Below are 6,000 nucleotides of genomic sequence, written 5' to 3' on the forward strand. Positions count from 1 at the left end.
CGCCGTATTTTCTTCGCTTTTTCAGTGTTACTTGGATTTTTGTTGTTGGCTTCTCCCCAGTTTATGTTGAATGTTTCTCATCTCGGTTGCGTTGACTTGGCAAAAATCATATTAGGATGACGCGGGGAGGCTGCAGTAGCAACATTCGCGAGGGTTCTCCTGTTCGGCGTTCCGCACGACGGGCAGGACAATCACCCGAGCCGTACGTGCCACCACCGCCTCCACCGCCAAATCCGCCCTCCACCGAGCAAATTATGCGTATGTTCGAGGAATGACGAAATAATGATCTGACGGAATTATTCAGAAGTATTCAAGCAATGGTTGGACAGAATGGAAATCAGCCCGTCCCTCACTCCAAGTTATCTAATTTTCAGAGGACTAAGCCTCCCAGTTTCAGTCAGGCCATTGATCCTTTGATGCAGATGATTGGTTGAGAACTATGCAAAAGAAGCTTCAGGTTGCTCGAACTGATGAAGAGGATAAGGTTCCATTTGTAACACATTATCTGGAAGGCGCCGCTGCTATATGGTGGGAAAATGAAAAAGCCATAGGGACTGATAACGAAGCAATTACCTGGTCAAGATTCAAGGAGAAATTCCGGAAATATCACATCCCTGCGGGAATTATGAAGACTAAGCAGCGTGAATTTCTCGCGCTCCTCCAAGGAAGTCAGTCAGTGGGAGAATATTTGCAGAAATTCAATCACCTGTCACATTACTCTCAATATGACGTGGCCTCTTGGTGGATTAAACCCGCAACTTCGTTGTGCTCTCAGTGTGTTCGATTTCCCAGATTTCCAAATCTTGGTGAACAAGGCTTTCATTGCTGAAAGGGAACACAGGCTTGTATCAGATAACAAGTCTGCCCATAACGATCACAAGCGCAAGTTTGAGCCCAAAAACAAAATGCAACCAGTGCAGAAGGTTCATACCTGGCAGCCAACTCACATAGCATACCAACCTAATTGGAAACAAAATGTTAACATGGCCACCACCCAAGTCAAGAATGACGTGCTCAACCCAGTTCTGGAGAATCGCCTGTGCAACAATTCCTGTTACACTTGTGGACAAACCGGACATTATGCCAAACAGTGTCCCAAGAACAACCGGACCAATGATACGTTCAAGCCACAAATCCATTATTTGGAGGCAGTTCCAAGTCAGCACGACATCACGGGATACGTTCATCACATTTCCGCTGATGAAGCCCAAGAAAATCCCGAAGTCGTCATTGGTATGTTCTCTGCTAATAACATACCTGTAGTAATTTTATTTGACTCTGGGGCTTCCCACTCTTTTATTGCTCGGAGTTTTGTTGCGCAAAACATATTTCCTTGTTTGCTTTTGGGCAAGAATATGCTGGTACAAACCCCGTGATCTCTTACTAGAAGAAATCTAGTCTGCCACAATCTGGAAGTCAGTATCAACGGAATCCGTTTTCCAACGTCTTTGATACTTATTGAGTCTGATAAGTTGGATGTTATCTTGGGTATGAATTGGCTGACTCAGTACCAAGTGTGCATAAATTGTGCGACCCGAGAAGTAAACTTGACCGGCCAAAATGGACAAACTACAAAATTTATTGCTCGTAGGAGCATACCCTCCAAGGAAATGGTCTTTACAGCAGTGGTGAAATGGAATTAATTCCGGTGGTCAGCGCATTTTCTTATGTATTTCCAGATGAACTGCCAGGCATGCCACCTGATCGAGAGCTTGCGTTTGCAATAGAACTTGTGTCCGGAACCACGCCAATACACAAGAAATACTATTGAATGCCGTCATCCGAATTAGTGGAGCTAAAGAAACAACTTGATGATATGCTCCAAAAAGGATATATCCGCCCCAGTTCCTCACCATGGGGATCACTTGCTATTTGTGTGGACAAGAAAGATGGAAGCCTTCGTATGTATGTGGACTACCAACAGTTGAATGATGTCACGATCAAAAACAAATACCCTCTGCCAAGAATTGATGATTTGTTTGATCAGCTCAGTGGAGCCAAGGTATTCTCAAAGATTGATTTGCGGACTGGATATTATCAGCTCAAAATTAAAAAGGAGGATATTCCCAAGACCGCATTCACCACTCACTACAGTCTCTATGAATATACAGTCATGTCCTTCGGCCTCACCAACGCCCCCCCTTCTTCATACACATGATGAATAAAGTATTCATGCATTTCCTCGATAAGTTCGTGGTCGTCTTCATCGATGATATACTTATTTACTCAAGAAGTGAAGAAGAGCATAAGGAACACCTCCGAGCAGTGTTACAACGACTCCGTGAGCACCCGTTATACGCCAAATTCAGTAAATGCGAGTTTTGGCTCAAGCAAGTTGGATTCCTCGGGCATGTGCTATCCGCTAAAGGTATAGCCGTGGACCCAAGCAAGGTAAAAGACGTGCTCGACTGGTTGCCACCCGCCACTGTATCTCAGATCCGGAGTTTTCTTGGATTAGCCGGATACTACCGCCGTTTCATTGAAGGTTTTTCCAAAATTGCTAAGCCCATGACGGAGCTGCTCACAGAGGATAAGAAGTTTGAATGGACTACGGACTATGAGTAAAGTTTCAGCGAGTTGAAGAAACGCTTGACAACTGCGCCAGTATTAACACTTCTAGATATCTACCACAGTTTTGACGTATACTGCGACACTTCCTGGCAAGGACTAGGATGCGTACTTATGCAAGATGGCAAGGTAGTAGCTTATGCCTCACGGAAGCTACGACCCCACGAAGGAAATTACCGCACTCATGATTTGGAATTGGCCGCGGTAGTTCATGCTTTAAAAATTTGGAGACACTACCTCATCGGAAAAAGGTGCCAAATTTTTACCGATCACAAAAGCCTCCAGTATATATTTACCCAGCCGGATTTAAATCTCCATCAACGAAGATGGCTTGAGTTGGTCAAGGATTATGACCTTGGAATAAATTACCATCCGGGTAAGTCCAACGTGGTTGCCGATGCACACAGTCGAAAGCTCGTCTGTTTAAACATCATGTTGGAATATTTGCCTTCCGAACTTAAAGAGGAGATTGCTCAGCTCAACCTGGTCATAGTTGAGGCTGGCCTTGCCAATATTCTGAAGGTTACCCCTACTCTTGAGGAAGAAATCCGCAAACCCAGTCAGGCAATGCAGATCTGCAGAAATGTATCAAGTTTTTTGATTTCTCGAAGGATCAGTGCGGTACCCTCCGATTCAGGGGAAGAATTTGTGTGCCTAACCAAGCTGATCTGAAGCAGAAAATTTTGTCAGAAGCCCACGAATCGTCGTATTCAATCCACCCTGGAGGAACAAAAATGTATGGAGACCTTCGACAAATATTCTGGTGGGATGGAATGAAGAAAGACATTGCTTATTTCGTGGCCTGTTGCGACATATGCAACAAAGTAAAGGCAGAACATCAAAAACCAGTCGGACTTCTCCAACCGCTGCCAGTGTCACAATGGAAATGGGATGATGTCTGTATGGATTTCATCACAGGACTACCTAAGACCCGACGGGGCAACAATGCGATCTGGGTCATAGTGGATACATTAACCAAGATGGCCCACTTCCTCCCAATCAAAACCTCATACTGAGCAGATGAGCTTGCACGACTGTATGTATCCAGAATTGTCAGTCTCCATGGAGTTCCCTGAACCATCACTTCTGACCGAGGTTCGCTTTTCACCTCCGCTTTTTGGTCCCGTCTCCATCAGGCACTTGGAACGGAATTGAAATACAGTACCGCTTATCATCCTCAGACGGATGGGCAAACAGAAAGGGTAAATCAGATACTCGAAGATATGCTCCGAGCCTGTGATTTGGCCCAAGGACCACAATGGGAAGATTGCTTGCCGTACGGCGAGTTCTCGTATAACAATGGCTTCTAAACCAGTTTAAAGATGTCACCATATGAAGCTTTGTATGGCCGTAAGTGTCGCACTCCATTAAATTGGTCTCAAACCGGAGATAGCGATATTTTCGGAACAGATCTCATGCTGGAAGCCGAAAAGCAAGTCAAGGAAATCCGAGACAGATTGCAATTGGCCAAATCGTGACAGAAAAGTTATTACGATGCAAAGCACCGACAAATCAACTTTGAACCCGGAGAACATGTGTACCTTCAAGTCACGCCTATGAAAGGAGTCAAGAGGTTTCAAACTCGTGGGAAACTGGCACCCAGGTTTATTGGTCCATTTCCCGTTAAGACACGAGTAGGTGCTGTGGCATATCAGTTGGAGTTGCCCCCTGAGCTGTTAGATGTGCACAACATGTTCCATGTTTCACAATTGCGACGGTGCATATCCGCCCGAGAAAAAGACCGATTTGACAAAGATAGAGTTGGCAAAGGACTTGACTTATGAAGAGAGGACAGTGAAAATTTTGGATTAGATGGAAAGGGTCACTCAAAGTAAATCACGAAAGTTTTACAATGTCCAATGGATGCATCATACCGAGTCAGAATCAACCTGGGAATCAGAAGAATTTCTTAGGGCATGTTATCCAGAATGGTTTTCCCCATCAACCGAATCTCGAGGACGAGATTCATTCTAAGTGTGGGAGGTTTGTGACAGCCTGGTTTTTGCCCTCTCTTCTTTGCTTGATTTTCAGTTGAGTGGGTTTTGAATTTGGAGTTTTGAATCATTTCATTTCGACTTAACCACTTGGGTACCCCTTGATTTTCACCAAAGTGTTCCCTCTCCACCTCACAACCATCATTTCACCCCTGGACAACCCAAAAATATTGTTTGGAATATTTTTCTTAATTGAAAAATATTCATTTTGGCCTCCAAAACCCTAGCTAACCCTTTGAGCTCCAAAGCAACCATAATTTTTCTTGCCCCAAAAATCCTGAGAAAAATCCCAATTATTCTTTGGAACCTAGGGCACCTTTCTGAGAAAAAATATTTCACCACTCTTTGGAATATTTTGGCTACAGAAAATAAAGTCACTTCTGGGCAGAAATGGAAGTTTCTACAGCAACTACCTTTTTACTAGCTCCATTTTAGCTGGTTTTCCCTGTGCCTATTTACCTTAATAAGAGTTAGTAAAACCCCAAACCTCAACCCTTGAATCCCAATGGTTTGACCATAGTAACTCTCCAAAGTTACAGTCTAGTAACTTGTCAGCAGCACAAGTTTACTTCTACTGCACCTGGAACCTAACCAAACCGTGGTAACAACTTAGTTTACTAAGGACTACACGCCAGACATCTTTGTTAGTGCGTAGGGTGGCCTGATGTCATGGCTCACGCGGTGACTGCATTCGTCCGAGCATGCTGGCATGCAATATGCATGCTCTACGCATCGCTAGCGCCTCCGTTGAGCGTGTGCTCACTGTCCAGCCGGCCAGAGCGTGCCACACCTCTCCACCATCCTCGTGTCCACCTCCATAACTCCCCCCTGCCACTTGCCGATGTCGGAGCTCGCCGCAGCGAGCACGGGCACGGTCCGGCCAACGGCACAGTGCGCGGCGCACTGTGTTTGTCTCTTTCCCCCTCGCTCCTGTGCTCGTCCGCGCCCGCGCACAGTTCCTGCACGACCTCCGTCGTCTTCTCCCTCTCTCTCTGGCGCCGTTCGTCACCGAGCGCCGTGGACAGGTGTCCTCCGGCGGAGCCCGAGCCCTCCTCGCCGCCCGCCTATAAAAGCAGCCACCCGCAGCCTCTTGGATCACCCGCAGCCACTCCCACCTCCTCCTAGAGCCAGTAGAAGCCGCAGCCCTGCCGGGCAGGTCGCGGGTTGCCGTCCCGGAGCCGAGCTTACCGGCGATCCCCTCCTGATCGTTCTCGTAGCTCCGACCCCACCCAAGCTAAGGCGACCCCGCCAGGGCCTCTGACTCTCCTCCGTGAAGCCAACTCACCCTTCTGGAGCCCCTGGAGCCGCCCCAAGCCGCCGTCGTCGTCACCTCCGGCAACCTCCGCCCTCTGCCTCCGCTGGAGAGGTCAAATCCGATGCCGTCCGGTCACCGCTAGCTACGCTACGGGTATGGGCAGGTGCGCAAACATCTCCTCCG

The sequence above is a fragment of the Triticum aestivum genome, chromosome 3B, assembly GCF_018294505.1.
Source record: "Triticum aestivum cultivar Chinese Spring chromosome 3B, IWGSC CS RefSeq v2.1, whole genome shotgun sequence".
In the NCBI taxonomy this organism is placed as follows: Eukaryota; Viridiplantae; Streptophyta; class Magnoliopsida; order Poales; family Poaceae; genus Triticum; species Triticum aestivum.